Source organism: Aotus nancymaae, unplaced genomic scaffold (genome assembly GCF_030222135.1).
Source record: "Aotus nancymaae isolate 86718 unplaced genomic scaffold, 86718_ANA_hifiasm-v0.15.2.pri h1tg000040l, whole genome shotgun sequence".
In the NCBI taxonomy this organism is placed as follows: domain Eukaryota; kingdom Metazoa; phylum Chordata; class Mammalia; order Primates; family Aotidae; genus Aotus; species Aotus nancymaae.
The window spans coordinates 127229390-127248289 of NW_026988454.1; the positions used below are offsets into that span (position 1 = coordinate 127229390).

The 18900-nt window shown below is 44.9% G+C and overlaps 1 long non-coding RNA gene across 2 annotated transcripts in view; it reads left to right on the forward strand.

The window, feature by feature from the left end:
• LOC105723532 (uncharacterized) overlaps nt 1–12002 on the forward strand; it is a 97514-nt gene extending 85512 nt beyond the window's left edge. For both annotated transcript variants that reach the window (XR_001108843.2, XR_010336736.1), the window contains 2 exons: nt 9054–9167; nt 11147–12002. This is a non-coding gene — a long non-coding RNA (uncharacterized LOC105723532). The remainder of the gene's footprint in view (nt 1–9053; nt 9168–11146) is intronic.
• The last annotated feature ends 6898 nt before the right edge of the window (nt 12003–18900 follow it).

Genomic DNA, 18900 nt, shown 5'->3' on the forward strand with positions numbered 1-18900 from the left:
CAATCTATGGAAAGGTTCCCCTGGTGCCCTGAGCAGGCCCTGGCTTTCTTCACCCCATCAATTCCTAGGAAGGCCAACTCATTCTAACATTAGCCTGTCAGATGTAGTTAGGAAGAACCATCTGCTGTCAGAGAGCAGCACATGGAGATTCCCAGGCTGAAGGAAAAGACCAGGTCCCCCTGCCTTCCTGCCCCGACTCGCTCCCCAGATGGTGGGGGACTAGCTGCATGTCTTGTTCTGGGGGACCTGCTGGCATTCAGGAGTGGGGAAAGCCCTTCTCCAGCCCTCTGCTCTTGAGAAGCCTCCCCGGAAAACAAGGATGTGGGAACATGTAAGACAGGCTGGCTCCCTTTTCTCAGGGTCTCTGGAAGCTCAGAGTGGCATCTAGAGAGCCAGAACACAGGCTGGGCACCTCAGGATGTCAGCCTGACCTCCCCTAGTATGGGGGTCCACCATGGATCTAGAATTTCCATAGGGTACTCCTAAGGTCCTCTGATCAGTGGATTAGAAGTCTGGGCAAGAAGTCCAGCCATGAGGCCACCTTTTGCCAGAGCAGCTTTCCTTTCTCCCAGGGGAAGAGAGGGAGGGTAGGCCTTGCTGGCTGGATCAGTCCTGAAGGTGGGTAAGAACAACAGCTGTCCTGGTGATGGTGATGGTGATGGTAATGGTGGTGGTGGTGATGGTGGTTGTGGTGGTGATGATGGTGGTGGTTGCGATGGTGGTAGCGATGGTGGTAATGATAGTGGTGATAGTGATGGTGGTAGTGATGGTGATTGTGATGGTGGTGATGGTAGTGGTGATGATGGTGGTGGTGGTTGTGATAATGGTGGTAATGGTGACGGTGATGGTGGTGGTTGTGATAGTGGTGGTAATGGTGATAGTGGTAATGATAGTGGTGATAGTGATGGTGGTAGTGATGATGGTGGTGGTGATGGTGGAGGTTGTTGTGATGTGTTGGGATGGTAATGGTAGTGGTAATGATAGTGGTGATAGTGATGGTGGTACTGATGGTGATGGTGGTGGTGGTGATGGTGGTGGTGGTAGTGATGGTGATGGTTGCAGTGGGTGGTGGTGATGGTGATAGTGGTAATGATGATAGTGATGGCAGTAGTGATGATGGTGGTGGTGATGGTGGAGGTTGTTGTGATGTGTTGGGATGGTAATGGTGGTGGTAATAATAGTGGTGATATTGATGGTGATGGCAGTGGTTGTGGTAGTGGTGGTAATGGTGATGGTGATAGTGGAGTGCTTGTGATGGTGGTGGTTGTGATATGGTGGTGATGGTGATGGTGGGGTGGTGGTAATGATAATGGTGATAGTGATGGTGGTAGTGATGATGGTGGTGGTGGTGGTGATGACAGAAGCCAGCCCTACTTAGGCACCCTTCTAAGCACTTATTTAATCCTCACAACAACCTTACAACTTTAAATTGATCCTGTGACTTTCCATATATTACCCTAGTGATTTTAAAGCCATTTTCCAGGGCAAAACACTCCCATGGAAGCATCCCACCTGCTCTTTGAGACCTTGGGCAGGTCAATTCACCTTTCTGACAGATTCCCCATCAGCAAGGCACCAGCCCTGACGAGTTCCTCCTGGTGTTATGGGACTCAGTTGAGACCAACAATGCAAACGTGCTTTGAAGAGGTTGTGAGGACTCATCAGACTTGTCCTGTTATCCTCCCTTCCTCAGCCAACCTGGCCTGTGTGTGGACACCAGGGCCCGCCAGGCCTCCTCCGGGGAGGAAACCTGACCCTTCCATGTTTGCGTTGTCCTTTCTGTCATTTTCCTCCCTGCTCACCCACCGTTCTGTAGAGTACAGGGAGGGTCTAGCCAGTGTGGACAAGTGCCCCAGCACTGGTTCTGCACCTCACCAGCAATGTGACCTCAGGCAAGTGACTTCCTCTCCCTGGGCCTCAGTTTCCTCATCTGGGTATGAAGGGGTTACACTGAGCTATCCCTCTGAGCACCAGAATCCTAATGCCCTGTGATCAAAAGCCAGTGGAAGACCTGGAGGACCCAGACAGGAAAGCTCAGCTCCGCTTCCCATGTTAATGGCTTTGCCTAAAGGAGGCCCTAGCCATGGAAGCTGTTTTATCAAAATGTGTTCCAGCTCACTCAGATTACACTTCACTCCACTGAACTTCAAAAGGAGCGCGAGAGCTCCTCTGCAGACAATTGCTGGTGGAACGTCAATACAGCCAGGCAGGCTCGAAGGGGTCACCTCACTGGGCAGCTTGGCAGGCTTTTAAGGACCCACAGAGGGGGAAAGCAGAAAGATGCAGGCAGGAGCCTCACACGGCGGAGCCTTTGTGGTTTTCACATGGTTATCGTCTTCCCTGGTCTCCAACTGTCCGATCCAGAAGAGAGTCCTGATGGGCCAGAAAGATAAGCAGCCTCTAAAAGGATGAACAAGAGTCCAGGGAGCTGCAAGCTGGAGGGGAAGAATGAAGCAAAATAACATTGTGAGAGGACATGTTAGGGGTAAAATGTGTTAGCAGTTGTGTGTGTGAAAAAGGGACATGCATTTTAGTTCATGATAAAAGCTGGTCATGTGATACGGCTTCCAGAGAATCAAAAAGTTTGGTGCTGCATTTAGAGAAATACAGTATGAAGTTAAAGAAAAGTGAGAAAATTGGCCGGGAGTGATGACTCACACCTGTAATCCCAGCACTTTGGTGGCCAAGAGGGAGGATCACTTGAGCCCAGGAGTTCGAGACCAGCCTGGGCAATATAAGTAGACCCATCTCTACAAAAAAATTTAAAAAATTAGCCAGGCATGGTGGCACATGCCTGTGGTCCCAGCTACTCAGGAGGCTGAGGTGGGAGCCTCTGCTTTGTTGAGCCTGGGAAGGCGAGGCTGCAGCGAGTCATGATCGCACCACTGCACTCCAGCTTGGGTGACAGAGACCCTATATCAAAAAAAAGTAAGAATATTAATTGTTCCCCTTTACGAGTGATTACTGTGCCAGATCCTGGAGCTAGCCAGTAATGTAGGTAATCTCATCATTTTGTGATCCTTACAAAACCCAATGAAGTAAACACTAAGCATGATCTCAGCATATTTCTGATGAGCAAATTGAAGTTCAGAGAGGTTAAGTCACTTGCCCAAAGCCACACAGCAGATAAAAGGCAGAGGTAGGCTTCAATCTCAGGTCTGACCACCTAGTCTGCATTCCAGATGCATATTCCAAAACAACATCATGTGAGGAACAATCAAAAGAACGGTCGTTATGAATCTTCAACTTTAAGGGTGTGAAGAAGGGGCCCCAGACTTGCCCTGCAGTGGGTGAAAGGAAACCATCTTCTACTCTGTGATCAGAAGGGATCTCTAGCAGCCAGTTGTCCGAAGACAGGAGTCACCTCAGGAGTAGTGATTTCTTTTACTTAGGGGTGTTTCTGCGTAACCACCCTGCAGGTTGCTGATCCTGAGATTTTAGCGGATGGGTCATGCAGACAAATCTTGGTCTCTGGCATCCAAGCATCATCATGTAAAGGCCTTCTCCAGGTCTATTACTGGAGGTCTCCCCCTACCAAGAGGTCCCAGGCCAAAGTGAGAACTAACACAGCTTGAAAGAAACTAGCCTCAGAGTCAGGAGACCTGGTCTTTTGCCTTCAACTTCCAGCTGTGTGCTCTTGGGCAAGTCATTTGATGTCTCTGGACCTGAGTTTCTTCACTGGAAAAAGGAGCTTAGATTGGATCAATTCTGTGGTCCTAAAATGTAATTAGTTGCAGAGGAACTTAGGAAAACAGACAAATCCTCACTATGTCTCAAGGTAGGTGTTAGAGAAAGAGGTCATGGAAGCACAGCTGAGGACTGGCCCCAAGGCAGTCTTCCAAGGAAAGGGGTCTTCTCAGTCGGGTGAAGCGGTGCTGGCTGAGGTTAGGGCTCAGGAGCTGGGCTGGTGGCCCAAATGGGGAAGCCCCATCTTGCATTTTTATTGTGGAGGAGCTGGTAGAAATGTGCTCAGCAGACAAAACAAACACAGCAAGGTGCTTTGCTGGTGAACGTGTGTGGTTTGTCTGCTGAGAGCTAATGCCACAGTAGACTCCTTCCTGCACAGAGACACAATCAGACAGGCTTGGAGAGGCCCTTAGTGAAAGAGAGAAGGAGAGCAGGCTCTCAGCTCCCAAAGGGCTGCTGAGACTTTGCAAATCATGCCCCTGAACCACCTTTGTTATTGTGAATGAGGAGAAATTGCCCTGGGGTCTGCTTTCTGAGCAGAGGAAAATCAGATTTGAATCCCAAGTCTGCCACTCACTAGTGGGGTGAATTTGGGCAAGTCACTTAACCTAGATTGTTAAATGGGGGCCCTTGTAAGAATGACGGGAAAGGCTATTAACATTTATGCTGGGACAGCAGCATAAATCAAAACTCTTTGGGGCAAACTGGGACATAGGTCACACTGCTGAAACTCCCTGAGCCCATTTCTACATCAGGAAAATGGACATTGTGATGAATGTCCATGCTTCATGGGGCTGTGCTAAAGATTCAGTGAATGACACACATTTATGCTCAGTAAGAGAAGGCTCCATGTGGCCCTCCCTCTCTTCCCTCATTCTCTGTGCTTCTGAGAGGGGCTCTGAAATGGGGTCCCAGAGACGTGTGCTAGGGCCTCCTTCCAATCTGTGTGTTCTTTCCTGGAGGGCCGGTGCTCAAAGCCAGCTAGGGCTTGGGCCTCCTTTTGGGATCTGTTTGCCTTTTCATAAACACAGACCCAGGATTTTTCTTGGCTAGGCCCGTCTGCTCACAGCTCACAGATTGTACCTTCAAGCATTTGCTCCCAGGTGATTTGCATCAGGATCTACCAGGAAGTTTGTTTTTCAAGGCCTTAGTCAACATGTGGGTGTGGAAACACCAACCAATTTCAATGTAGAGTCAACTCCTTTTTAAATAGGGACTTTCACATTAGTCAGACTTTTCAAAACAACATAATATTTAAACAAAATTCCATTTCCCCTTCTATCACCAGCAGCAGTTAACTGAAGATATTTCTGTTCTGACCAGAGGTTTCCCCAACCCACGTTTCAGCTGGTTCCCTTCCTATGTCAGAACCTGGGCTGTGATGTCACAGTGCTGGAGTGTGAAATCATTCCTCCATGGGTCTCAGTCTCCCTTCTGGCTCCTCAGGTGGATGCAGAGGACTGCTTGGGCCAGAGTCTTAACGTATGTTGATTCATTCTGGTCCTTGGTTTGTTGATTGCCTGGAATAGCAACACTGTAAACAGCATGATCCTCCACCGTAAGCCATGGCACCATCCCGGGAGTTCCCATAGGTCAGCATTCAAACCTCATAGCTCAGATTGTCTTTGAGCTACCATAAGTTGGTAGGAAAATTTTTTTTGACAAAGTATCATGGGTCCCAAATGCGGTCACCCTGAGCAGGCCCAGACTTACACCTTTCTGAAACCTGCACCACATTGGCTTGTTACAATGGACCTGGTGACTTCCCCCAGCCTGGGGCCACTGTCTGTGTCTGCTCTGGTCCCTTCTCTCCTGGCTCCTATATTCCTGGCTGGGCAAATCCAGCAGTCTGAGAACCCCTCAAGCAACTTATCTGTTGTGCACTTATGTGTCCAGCACTCTGTTAAGTGTAACAGGCAGTATTCCACTTTGTGAGCAGTGGTCTCACTAACACTGAAGAACTCAGGCCTTGGGTAAGCTACCAAGTAATCTCTCTGTGCCTCAGTTTTGCCTTTTGTAGAATGAGGATAACAGTCTCTGCCTGGTGGGATTGATGTGTGAGAGTTTAGTGAGTTCATGAGCGCAAAATGCTTAGAACCTGTGTTTGACATCGATCAAGTGCTCAACTGCTGTTAGCCATGTTTATGACAAATCCTCACCACAGACCTTCGAGACAGGGGACTCTGACTATCCCCACTGGTAAATGAGGTACTGAGATTCACAGGTTAAGCAATTTTCCCAGGCTATGTGCTAGAGTGAGAGGCAATAGCATGATTTAGGAAGTCTGTACCCCTGCTCTCTGCGTCATGAGAGGCTAGGTTGAATTCTAACGCATTTCCTTTTGCATATATTTCTAGAGAACCAATGTGCCAGGCTCTGTGCCAGGAGTCAGGGGAAACAGTGATGGGATCAAACCCAGGGGACCAGTGGGGAGCTCCACCCCGTTTTCGGTCCAGCCCATGCAGGCAGCCTCTGAACTAGGCACAGTTAATCTCCTGCCATCACCACTGGCTTCACCTGGCTCATTAAAACCAGACACATTATGAGTTCACTTAGCATCTGCAGAGCACGTCTTTCATCTTCAAAGGCTTCCCGAAGCACCAACCAATTAATCCTTACAACACTCTCTTCTCGTAGACAATTATTTATCCTCATTTCATACCCAGGAAAACTAAGGTGCAGAGAGAGAATGGACTGGGCGGGAGGAGGAAGAGTGAGTGGCAGAGCTAAGCAGAGAATTCTGGAGCCCCAGACCCCTCTGGCTGCCCAGTCCATCTGGAGGTTTCGGGGAAATTCTTCCCGTAATACTTTTTTTTTTTTTTTAATGGAAGCAGAACCTTTTGCAAGTTCAGAAGAATTAGATTTCTTTAATAGTAACCTGCAGGAAATACATTAAAAACACATTCTATCAGTTACAAATCTTAATGTCACCAGCCAAGGATGAGGGAATTAATGCCGGGCCCAAAAATACATATAGTCAGCAACTCCGGGGCAAGGGCAGAGACAATTTATAGAGTGCGAGGTCTGGACGTCTGGAGCAGGCAGGCTGAGCTCAGCGGTGAAATGGAAACAGGGCTGTTTTCAGATGGGGCAGAGCAGGGGGAAGCTGCTCAGGGTGGCTTTGATTCAATAATTGTTTCCCATTTCTTCTTAATGTAAATTACTTTTTTTTTAATGCAATAAAAGCCAGGTTCTGATTTGTCATGAGAAGACTGTTTTCATTAACATAAGCACCTATCAAGGGCATTTTAAAAAGAATCAATCCCCAGTAAGAAAGCCCCCTCCATCAAAACAATCCCAACCCTGATCATCTCCTCTGTCTACAGGGGTCAAACAAAGGGGATATCCAGGCAATGGGCTGGCTGGAAATCTGGACAAGGAAGACAAAACATATGTAGAATTTACAGAATTTTACTTCCTTTAACAGCAGGTATTTCTCTTTATATTGTAAAACCAAGCACAGGAATAGAAAACCATGCTAAAACGTGTAACCTAAATTATGATAAGGAAAACAGTGGGTCTTTTAAATTTAATCACTTTAAACTGCTTTAATTTTTGGACTCAGCACTCATTTTGCCAAACTTGAACATAGTCTTGGAAAAGTCAAGTTTCAGATCTCAGGGATATAATGTGTGCAATTTAGGAAGAAAAGTGATCTAAAGAGACATGTACAACACTCGGTTAGTTGAAGGCTAACACATTTCCAGCCATGTGCTTCCTCCTCACAAAGAAAGGGCATTAAAGGAGTCAGTGGGCACCAAGGAGTGGAATCCCACAAGCAGGGATGGACTTTGGTCCCCAGTGTGTCCCCACGCTGTGTGTTTTGCCACTCATTGCAAAGTACACAGCATCCCCCCTAGGGCTGGGCAGGTTGACAGGCATGTCTTTGCAGCCATGTCTCCTGGAGGAAAGGTGAAAAGGCACCATGTCATACTGCCTTCCTTGGCAGGTGAGGAAACTGAGGCCATGGGTCTCATCTGAGGTCAATAGAGAGAGGCAGAGCCAGGAATGACAGCCTGGATCATAGGACTCCTCACCTCTGCCACACCACAGCACCCCTTTTCCCAAGATGTGTCTGTGGTAGGTCAATAGCTGCTTGACAGGAACTGTGGCCAGCACTTTCCAACCAGCCCAAGGACATGTTAGGGTGACCAACCATCCTACTTTGCCTGGGATTAGGAGGGGCTCCCGGAACATGAGATTTTCAGAGCTAGAATGGGCATAGTCTAGGCAAAGCAGGACAAGCTGATCACCCGCCTGGGCTGTGTTCATGTACCTGATGCTGAATGACCGTGGCTGTGTGCTGGGCACTCAGCAAAAGCTAGAAAGGAGCAGGAGGAGCATAGGGTCTCTGATGCTGAATGAGTTGGCTTGGAGTAAAATTATTCAAATAACTGATTTTTTTAACTTACTGAAGCGGTGAGTACGGGTTTGTTCTTTGTCATTTTAGTGCATTTTCACATTCCAAATCTTAATTTCTTGGGCCTTAACGGCAAGGATGTGTGATCAAAATCAATTTTATGGAGTGGGAAACTGAGGCACAGAGCTGGCTGAGCAGTCTAGGTTGGTCTGCCTAGCTGTGAATGGTGGAACTTGGAAAACGCCCCCGTTTTCTGGCCTTTGGTTGGTGCTGTCCTTCCAACTCTGCTCTGGTCAGCAACCCTGGCTAGAGGCCAGTTCTCTAGTTAATTGTCGGGAAGCAGGAGGCCAGAGGCTAGGGGTTTCTAAATTCAATGACAAGGACCTTGGATTAATAGCAAAATAATTCTCTTACTGGAGAAGGTTCATAGCAAAGAACCTCAGTGGGGCTAAAGAATGATCCTGGTTTGATCAAGCCAGACTACTTGCTTACCTTCACCCTTCACAATCTGAAAGCCAGGCTCCCTCTGAGATGACCCTGAAGCTTTCTCTCCCCAGATGCCATTCAGACAGTCTCCAGCCCCAGCCGCTGCTTTCCACTCACAATGGAGCAGCTGGACTCTGCACTTCTGAAATTGGAGCTGGAGGTGAAATGCTTAGCTGAGCTTTGCTTTCGTTTTAGTGCCTTTCTTCTCTCTCTTGGGTTTAACTGCTTTTTCTGGCCTCAGGGAATCCCTTGCAAGTTAATAAAACTGACTACATCAAAGGGCTCCGCAGCCATTACCCAATTAAACCTCACAGCACTCCTGCAGCAGGTAAGCATCATTAACCCCATTTTACAGGTGGGGAAACTGAGGTTAAGTGGTTTGCCCCCAGCCATTGAGGAAATGAGCGTCTCAGCTGGCATCAGAACTTGGTAGCTTGTTCCGATCACCCAGGGGTGGTTGTTTCTGCCTAAGTCTGTTTTTCAAAGTGCTTTGATTCTTAAGGATTTCTTTTTCCTTCAGGAAAACAGTTCCTCACCAGCTGCACCAAGGATGAGGGATTTCTCCAAAGCTGGTTTGTCAGAAAGCAGCAGCTCTTGGCTTCAACCAGAGAGGTGCCATAAACATAGATGAAAGGTAAGAGTTCAGTGTCGTGATTTAGGAAACAGTTTGGGCCTTTCAGAAATTAATGTTATTTAAAGACGCAGATTCATCCCTCCCAGCAGCCTCCTGGGAGTGCTTCCCGAACCATCTGGTTCAATCAGCTCATTTTCTTTCCTCTAATCCTCCTGACTCTCATGTGTGTATGTACAGCAAAGGCTCCTGGGGAACTCACAGCATGAATAAAAAACAAAGATCTGTCTCTCGTGCCAGCCACCTCTCCTCTTTTCCAAACAGCATAAAATTCCTAATCCTGTTTATTCTTAGAGGGGGGTATAAAAATTCATGTCCCAACAGACAGCGCGGAGATCCGGGGAGCCTCCCTCCAGGGCTCCTGTCCTCTCAGTCCAGCCCAGATGACAGAGTATCTTCACCCCGTCCTCTGAGAGGACCTAGAAAACCTGGTGGTGTTTGGGAATAAATTTGCCCAGGCCTGCAGGAGGAGGAGGAAAAAAGTTTTTTTGGTCTGGTTAAAGCCATCCATGAGCCACTGGGAAGATTTCAAAGGCTCAGGTGAGTGTTTTCAAAAGAAGGGTTTCAGTGCAGCCCCAACTGTGTAAGTCCCTGCTTCTTGCTGTTCAAGTCCAATTATAATCCACAAAGGCAGGATGCTGTGTTTACGTAAATAATTACCAGATTTCGGATAGCCAGACGTGTTGTGGCACACAGGAGGCAGGCCCATAAATTACATTTAAGGAATTAAGGGTCAGATTGATCTTATCTCTGTAAATCTGGCCAAATTCCGGTGAGCTAAAGGAACGTCCGGTTGACTGAGCCTCGGGAGGCAAGGGTCCCAGGAACCAGTGACCCTAAGGCTGTCACTGCCCCCCATGCCTTCCTTGCCACCTCTCCCTGCTCCAGGTTGGTGGCTAGCTCTGAGAGCAAGGGGGTGGCGGGAGGAAGAGCTGCCCCAACTTGCTCTCTGCCCAACCTGCAAGAGAGGAAGGCAGGAGAGGAGTGTGGGCATCTCACTTCCTAACCTCTTTTCCCTCTCGGACCACACAGGATCTTGCTCCTGAAACAACAGCAATGATGTGCAATTAGTGACGGCAAACAGTAAAGCTGTAAGAATAACAGAACAGGGCCTCCTCTGGAGGTTTCTCTTCTGCACAGGCCAAGCCTCCATGTTTTCATTCCGTCAACAAAGATGTATTGAGCAACTACTGCACCCCCCAGTGCCACAGCAGAGTGTAGGGGTTGAGGGTGGCTCAGGCTCTGTTCTCAGAGTGCTTGAGTTTAAATCCTGGCTCTGGCCAGGCGCGGTGGCTCACGCCTGTAATCCCAGCACTTTGGGAGGCCAAGGCAGGTGGATCACAAGGTCAGGACATCGAGACCATCCTGGCTAACATGGCTAAACCCTGTCTCTACTAAAAATACAAAAAATTAGCTGGGTGTGGTGGCGGGCACCTGTAGTCCCAGGTACTAGGGAGGCTGAGGCAGGAGAATCACTTGAACTCGGGAGGCAGAGGTTGCAGCGAGCTGACAATGCACCACTGCACTCCAGCCTGAGTGACAGAGTGAGGCTCCAGGTCAAAAAAAAAAAAAAAATGCTACTACTAGGCCGGGCATGGTGGCTCACATCTGTAATCCCAGCACTTTGGGAGGCCGAGATGGGTGTATCATGAGGTCAGATCATGAGATCAGCCTGGCCAAGATGGTAAAACTCCATCTCTACTAAAAATACAAAAATTAGTCGGACGTGGTGGCACATGCCTGTAATCTCAGCTACTCGGGAGGCTGAGGCAGGAGAATTGCTTGGACCTGGGCGGCAGAGGTTGCAGTGAGCCAAGAGCATGTCACACTGCACTCCAGCCTTGGTGATAGAGTGAGACTCCGTTTCAAAAAAAAAAAAAAAAAAACTATTACAAATAAATAAATGAATAAATAAATCGCGGCTCTGCTAGCTACCCTGGGCACGTGACCCAGTTCCCCTGCTCTTCTGTTTCCTTATCCAGAAAGTGGGATTGTAACAGCACTATCCCCTTTGAATGGGGTGAAGTTTAACTGAAGTCATCCATAACAAGCTCTTAGAATAGAGCCTGGCACATGGTAAGTACTCAGTAAATGCTGGTGATTACTATTATTATCATGACTGTGTTAGGCACTGTGGGCCTCCCATCTGAAGGTGGTTGCAAGCTGGTTGAGACAGATGCTCTGACTAAACACAAAGGGTATGACAAGGCAGTACGGTCCATTAGGCACCAAGTGAGTGGAAAAGACAATGAAGTTCCAAGGAGCAGGTAGAAGGGCAAGATCACTGTGGCAGAAGGCGTCACAGAGGAAGGCAGGCTTACGCTGGGCTGGAAGGATGTGCAAGATTTGGCTGAGCCACAGAAAGAACTTGAGGAGAGGGGCCTAAAGCCCAAGATTCCACAAGAATTAAGCTAGAAGTCAAAGTATTATGCAAGCCTGAAGTTTCCAAGAGTATAAGCCAAATGTCTTCAATTAAGATTTCCAAATCAGAATGTCAGCCTCTCTTGTAGAGGAAGAAATATTGATTTGTGTTAACTTCATCTGACCAAAAGTGTTACAAAGTGAGGGCCAACAGAGCATACTGTAAAGAGACCAGAGGAGACATGAGTCTTATAACTAGAGCTTCAATTTGTAAAATGGAAAGAGGAACATCAGATAGAGATATTATTGAAATAAATTATATTGTTTAGTGAAACAAAAAGTATTCTAGGCCAAGTACGGTAGCTCGCGCCTATAATCCCAGCACTTTGGGAGGCTGGGGCAGGCGGATCACTTGAGGTCAGGAGTTTGGGACCAGCCTGGCCGACAGAGTGAAACCTCGTCTCTACTAAAAATTAGCCAGGCATAGTGGTGGTGGGCACCTGTAGTCCCAGCTACTCTGGAGGCTGAGGCAGAAGAATTGCTTGAACCCAGGAGGCAGAGGTTGCAGTAAGCTGAGATCGTACCACTGTGCTCCAGCCTGGGTGACAGAGGGAGACTCTGTCTCAAAAAAAAAAAAAAAAGTATTCAACCCCAAAAATGTTCTATTCATTCAATCTTTTTTTTTGTTTTTTCTTTTGAGACAGTCTTGCTCCTGTTGCCCAGGCTGGAGTGCAGTGGCATGATCTTGGCTCACTGCAACCTCTGCCTCCCGCATTCAAGCCATTCTCCTGCCTCAGCCTCCTGAGTAGCTGGGACTACAGGCACCTGCCACCATGCCTGGCTAATTTTTATATTTTTAATAGAGATGGGGTTTCACCATGTTGGCCAGGCTAGTCTTGAACTCCTGATCTCAAAAGATCCACCTACCTTGGCCTCCCAAAGTGCTGGGATTATAGGCGTGAGCCACAGCACCCAGCCCAATCACTCTTTAAATATGTACTGTGTTTACTATGTGCCAGGCATTTGGGAAGACTCTGATAATAATAATAAACATGATTTCTGCTATAGATGTGTTGATCCCATATTTGTCATTTTCTATGTCAGAAAAATAGGCCAGGCGCAGTGGCTCTCGCCTGTAATCCCAGCACTTTGGGAGGCCAAGGTAGGTGGATCTTTTGAGATCAGGAGTTCAAGACCAGCCTGGCCAACATGGTGAAACCCCGTCTCTATTAAAAATATAAAAATTAGCCAGGCATGGTGGCAGGTGCCTATAATACCAGCTACTTGGGAGGCTGAGGCAGGAGAATCGCTTGAACGCGGGGGGCGGAGGTTGCAGTGAGCTGAGACGGCACCACTGCACTCCAGCCTGGGCAACAAGAGTGAAAAAAGAAAAACAATTTAAAATAAATAACTAAAGGTGGGTACACAGGAAGCAAGCATTTCAAAAACATTTCTATATAGTATGTCATCAAAACATTTGCAATCTGCCTCCATGCAATTTCATAAATAAATTTGTCTTTAAGTAAGAATTATAATAATTTATTATTGAACTTGAGAAAATTAGCCCAATCACCTACAATTGAATCTCTTTTCTTTTCTTTTTTTTTTTTTTTTTGAGACAGGGTCTTGCTCTGTCACCCATCCAGGCTGCAGTGTAGTGGCATAATCTTGGCTCACTGCAACCTCCGCCTCCTGGGCTCAAGCAATCCTCCCTCCCACCTCAGCCTCCTGAGTATCTGGGGCCACAAGTGTGCACCACCATGCCCAGCTAATTTTTGTAATTTTTGTAGAGACAGGGTTTTGTCATGTTGCCCAGGCTGGTCTCAAACTCCTGAGCTCAAGAAATTCACTCACCTTGACCTCCCAAAGTGTTGGGGTTACAGACATGAGACACCACACCCAGCCCTACAATTAAATTTCTAAACAAATTTTCACTTGGATATTATTACTTAAAAGATGAATGCACTCAAGAAGCATTCAGTCAATGAACCAACCATGTGTCCAGCACTATTCTAGTTGTTATAAAGAATAGGAAAGAATTTGAAAAGACTTTTGCTCCCAACCAAGATGGAACAATAGTGACTGGATTTCCTCTCCTTCCTGAAATGAAAGAAAGAAGGATGGAGGAAAGGAGGAAGTGAGGGAGGGAGATAAGGAAAGAATGAGGGAGATGAGAAAGGGAAGGAATGGAAAGAAAGGGGGAAGGAAGGAAGGAAGGAAGGAGGGAGGGAGGGAAGGAAGGAAGGAAGGAAGGAAGGTTGGTTTTCAAGACTGTTTCAGGCAAGAAAGGGCATTTACAGACAGATGGAAAAACAAGGTAAGCCCCACAACTGCCCCACAGCTTACTGCTTTATGAAGGCTTCCAGGCTGTGGTACAGGGAAAGAAAACCAGGCACGTCTCAGCTAGTTCTCTGAGTTGAGGAGACAGAGCTAAGAGTCCAAGGAAACCAAGGTAGCTAGAATTTTCAGGACAGAATACTAGACAGGAGAGAGCTGCGCAGAGGCCTGGAGATGTACTGAGGGTCTCCCCCAAGTATTTGGCAATAGTGACCCTTGGGGTGAGAAAACTACCCAAGGCTAGGGAGAGAACCTTCTAAGAGGATGAGAGAGCAATGTTATGTGTTCACACAGAGGTGGGAACAGTGTCTGTTACCACCACCTGGACTGGAAAACTTCATAATTCATGGGGCACTGGATAAAATACTCAAAAGGGTATTGCCTTGGTAGTGAGGAATAATTACCCCAATACAAAACATTGGTTTGGTCCCATGTAATAACCCTTTTTAATTTTTTTTGGAAACAGGGTCTTACTCTGTCATCCAGGCTGGAGTGTAGTGGCGCAATCTTGGCTCACTGCAGCTTCAGCCTCCTGGGCTCAAGCAATTATCCCACCTCAGGCTCCTGAGTAGCTAGGACTATAGGCCCACACCACCATGCCTGGTTGATTTTTAAATTTTTTTTATAGAGATGGAATCTCACTATGTTACCCAGGCTGGTCTTGAAATCCAGGGCTCAAGTGATCCTCCCACCTTGGCCTCCCAAAGTGTTCAAAGTGTTGGGATTATAGGTGTGATCCATCTTGTCTGGCTCCCACCTAATAACTCTTAAAAGAAAGACCAAAAGAATCAAACCGTTGCCAAGTAACCTAATTGAATCCTACACCAATCCTCTAACAAAGCTCAATAATATTATAGAAATACCAAAATATCCTGTACTCAACAAGGTAAAATTCGCGTCAGGCATCTAATGAAAGAATACCAGGCTTGCAAAATGTAGCCCATAATGAGGAGAAAGACCAGTCAATTAAAATTGACCAAGAACTGACAAGGATGATAGAGTTAACAGACAAGTATGTTAAAACAGTTATTATGGCTGTATTCCATATGTTCAAAAACATACATAATATTTAAATGATGCAAAATGAACTTTTGAGATGAAAACTACAATTAGTAACATGAAAACTGCAATGAGTAAGATGAAAATTGCACTGGCTAAGGTTGATAGCAGACCACTCATAGCAGAGGAAAATTACACTGGCTGAGGTTGATAGCAGACTAGTCATAGCAGAGGAAAATTTTAGTTATTAGAAAGGCATAAAAATAGAAACTATTCCAAATTAAACATACAGAGAAAAAAGAAGCTTAAAAAATAGGAAGAGCATCAGTGAGCTATGGGACAACTTCCAGCGGCCTCATATACATGTAACTGGAGTCCCTGAAAAACAGGGAGTACAGAAAAATTATTTGAAGAAGTAACACTTAAAAATTTTCTAGATTTTATGAAAACTATAAACCCACAAATCCAAGAAACTCAATGAGTCCCAGCACAAGAAATCTGAAGAAAATTACACCAATGCACATATAATCAAATTGCTCAATATATGTAATAAAGGGAAAATCTTAGAAGCAGTCAAAGAAAAAAGACATATTACGTATAAAGGCACAAATATAAGGATAGCAGCAGATTTCCCGCCGGAAACAGGGCAAGTGAGAAAACAGTGCAGCAAGATATTTTAAGTGCTGAAAGAAAAGAATCTGTCAATCTGAATCCTATATCAGCAGAAATATCTTCAAAAATGAAGGTATAATAGAGACCTTTTCAGACATGCCAAAGTTGAAAAAAATTCATCACTAGCAAAACGGTACTATAAGAAATGTTATCCCAGCACTTTGGGAGGCCGAGGTGGGTGGATCACGAGGTCAAGAGATCGAGACCATCCTGGTCAACATGGTGAAACCCCGTCTCTACTAAAAATACAAAAAATTAGCTGAGCATGGTAGCGCGTGCCTGTAATCCCAGCTACTCGGGGGCTGAGGCAGGAGAATTGCCTGAACCCAAGAGGCGGAGGTTGCAGTGAGCCGAGATCGCGCCATTGCACTCCAGCCTGGGTAACAAGAGCGAAACTCTTGTCTTAAAAAAAAAAAAAAGTAAGAAAAGAAATGTTAGGTTGGGCACGGTAGCTCACACCTGCAACCCCAACACGTTGGGATGCCGAGATGGGAGGATCTTTTGAACCCAGGAGTTCAAGACCAGTTTGGGTCATAAAATTAGACCCCATCACTACAGAAAATAAAAAAATTAGCTGTGTTTGCTGGCGTATACCTGCAGTCCCAGCTATTCAGGAGGCTGAGGCAGGAGGATTGCTTGAGCCCGAGAGGTGAAGGCTGCAGCGAGCCGTGATCATGCCACTGCACTCCAGCCTGGGTGACAGAGCGAGCCCCTGTCTCAAACAAACAAACAAACAAACAAACAAACAAACAAACAAACAAGAAATGTTAAAGAAAGTCCCTGAAGCAGAAGGGAAATGATACCAGGTTGAAACACAGATCTACCCAAAGGAATAAAGGTAAATAAATGGGCAAATACATAAGATTTATAAAAAACTATTTTTATCTTTCAATAATTGACTGCTTAAATAAAAGAATATGATGCATTATGTAGTTTATAACGTGAATAAATAAAAAGTATGATAATGAAAGCAGAAAGGTCAGCAGAGGAGAAATGGAAGTATATTAAAGTTCTTATATGTAAAGTGGTGAAGGCAGACTGTGATAAGATATATAAGCCGTAAACCCTGAAACAACCACTAAAATAACAAAATAAAGAATTATAGCTACTAACCTAACAAAGAAAATGAAGTGAAATTATAAAAAAGAAATCGATCCAAAAGAAGGGAGAAAAAGAGAAAAGAACAAAAAAGAAATGGAGCAAATAACAAAAAGAAGCTCATAGGCTTAAGCTTAACCTGTCAATAATCACATTGTAAGTAAATGGTCTATACTATAGGATTCCACTTATATGAGATCTCTAGAGCAGCCAAACTCATAGAAACAGAAAGTAGAATGGTGGCTGCCAGGAGGTGAGGAGGAAGGGAAATGGGAAGTTGTTGTTTAATGGACATAGAGTCTTAATTTTAGCAAGATGAAAAAGTTCTAGAGATTGGTCGCACAACAATGTGAATATACCTAACATTACTGTACTGAATACTTAAAACTGGTTAAGATGATAAATTTTATGTTATGTATATTTTATCACAATTAAAACAAAACAACCCACATATTTGAGGTGAGAAGCAAAAGTAAATGGTTTAAATGTTCTAATTAATAGGCAGAGATTGTCAGATTGGATTAAAAACAAGACAAATTATATAATGCTTATAAGAAACACAATATAGAGACACAATATATTAAAATGTAAAAGGAGGATGGAAAAAGATATAACAGCTAACGTTAGTCAAAAGATAGAATGGCTATATGAATATGAGATGAAGATTTTAGAGCAAAGAATATTACCAAGCGTAAAGAAGATCATTTCATAATTATGTCAATACATCAAAACTCTAAAAGTTTATGTACCTAATAACAGAGCTTCAAAATACATGAAACAAAAATGGATAGAGCTGCAGAGACAAATAGAAAAATCATAATTATAATCAGAGATTTCACTACTCTCTCTTAATAACCAATAGATAATTAGGTAGAAAATAAGCAAGTATATAGAGGATTTGAATATCCCCATCAATCAACTTGACCTAGTTGACACTTATAGAACCCTCCATCCAACAACAGCAGATGCACATTCTTTTCAAAGCACAAGGAAATTTACCAAAATAGGCCATATTCTGGGCCATCAAACAAGTCTCAATACATTTGAAAGGATTCAAGTCATAATAAAAACGTTCTCTCAACACAATGGAATTAAATTATAAACACTGAACAGTAGAAAGATTCTTGGAAAATCTCCAAATATTTGGAAACTAGATAAGACACTTCTTAATAACTTATCAGTCAAAAAAGCAGGAGGGGTCAGAATGTATTTTGAATGGAATGAAAATTAAAACCCAACATACCAAAATTTGTGGGTGCCACTAAATCAGCACTTGAAAGATTTCAAGTCAGTAACTTTAGCCTCTACCTTAAGAAATGAGAAAAAGAAAAGCAAGTGAAACCCCAGGTGAGCAGAGGAAAGAAAATAATGAATATCAAAACAGAAATTAGTGAAATAGAATACTGAAAAACAATGGAGAAAATCAATGACACCAGAAGCTAGTTCTTTGAAAAGATCATATTGATCAACTTCTAGGCATGGATCAGGAAAAAAGAGAGAGAGAAAAAAAAAACAACAAATTAAGAATATCAGAAATAAGAGAAGTGACTTAATGACAGATTTTGCAGGTAATAGGAGGGTATTGTAAGGGAATATTATAAACAACTTTGCCTGGCTGGGTGCGGTGGCTCACACCTGTAAGCACTTTGAGAGACTGAGGCAGGCGGATCATTTGAAGTCAGGACTTCAAGACCAGCCAGGCCAACACGGTAAGACCCCAGTCCCTACTAAAAATACAAAAATTATCCAGGCATGGTGGTAGGCATCTGTAATCCCAGCTACTTGGGAGGCTGAGGCAGGAGAATCACTTGAACCTAGGAGACAGAGGCTGCAGTGAGCCGAGATTGTGCCACTGCACTCCAGCCTGGGTGACAGAGCAAGACTCTGTCTCAAAAAATATATAAAAAATGAAAATAAAAAATAAAACATTGCCAATGCCAATTTAAAGAAAGATGGAGTGGGGAAGGGTGATGAATAGGCAGAGCACAGAGGATTTTTAGGGCAGTGAAAACTCTATGACACTATAATGATGGGTACACATCATTATACATTTGTTCAAACTCATAGAAGGTACCACACCAAGAGAGAACCCTAATGTAAACTATGTACTTTGGGTGACTATGATGTGTCAGTGTTGGTTCATCAATGGCAACAATTGCAGCACATTCATAGGGGATGTTGATAATGGAGGAGTCTACACATGTGGGGGCAGGGAGTAGATGAGAAATCTCTGTATCTTCCTCTCAATTTTGCTGTAAACCTAAAACTG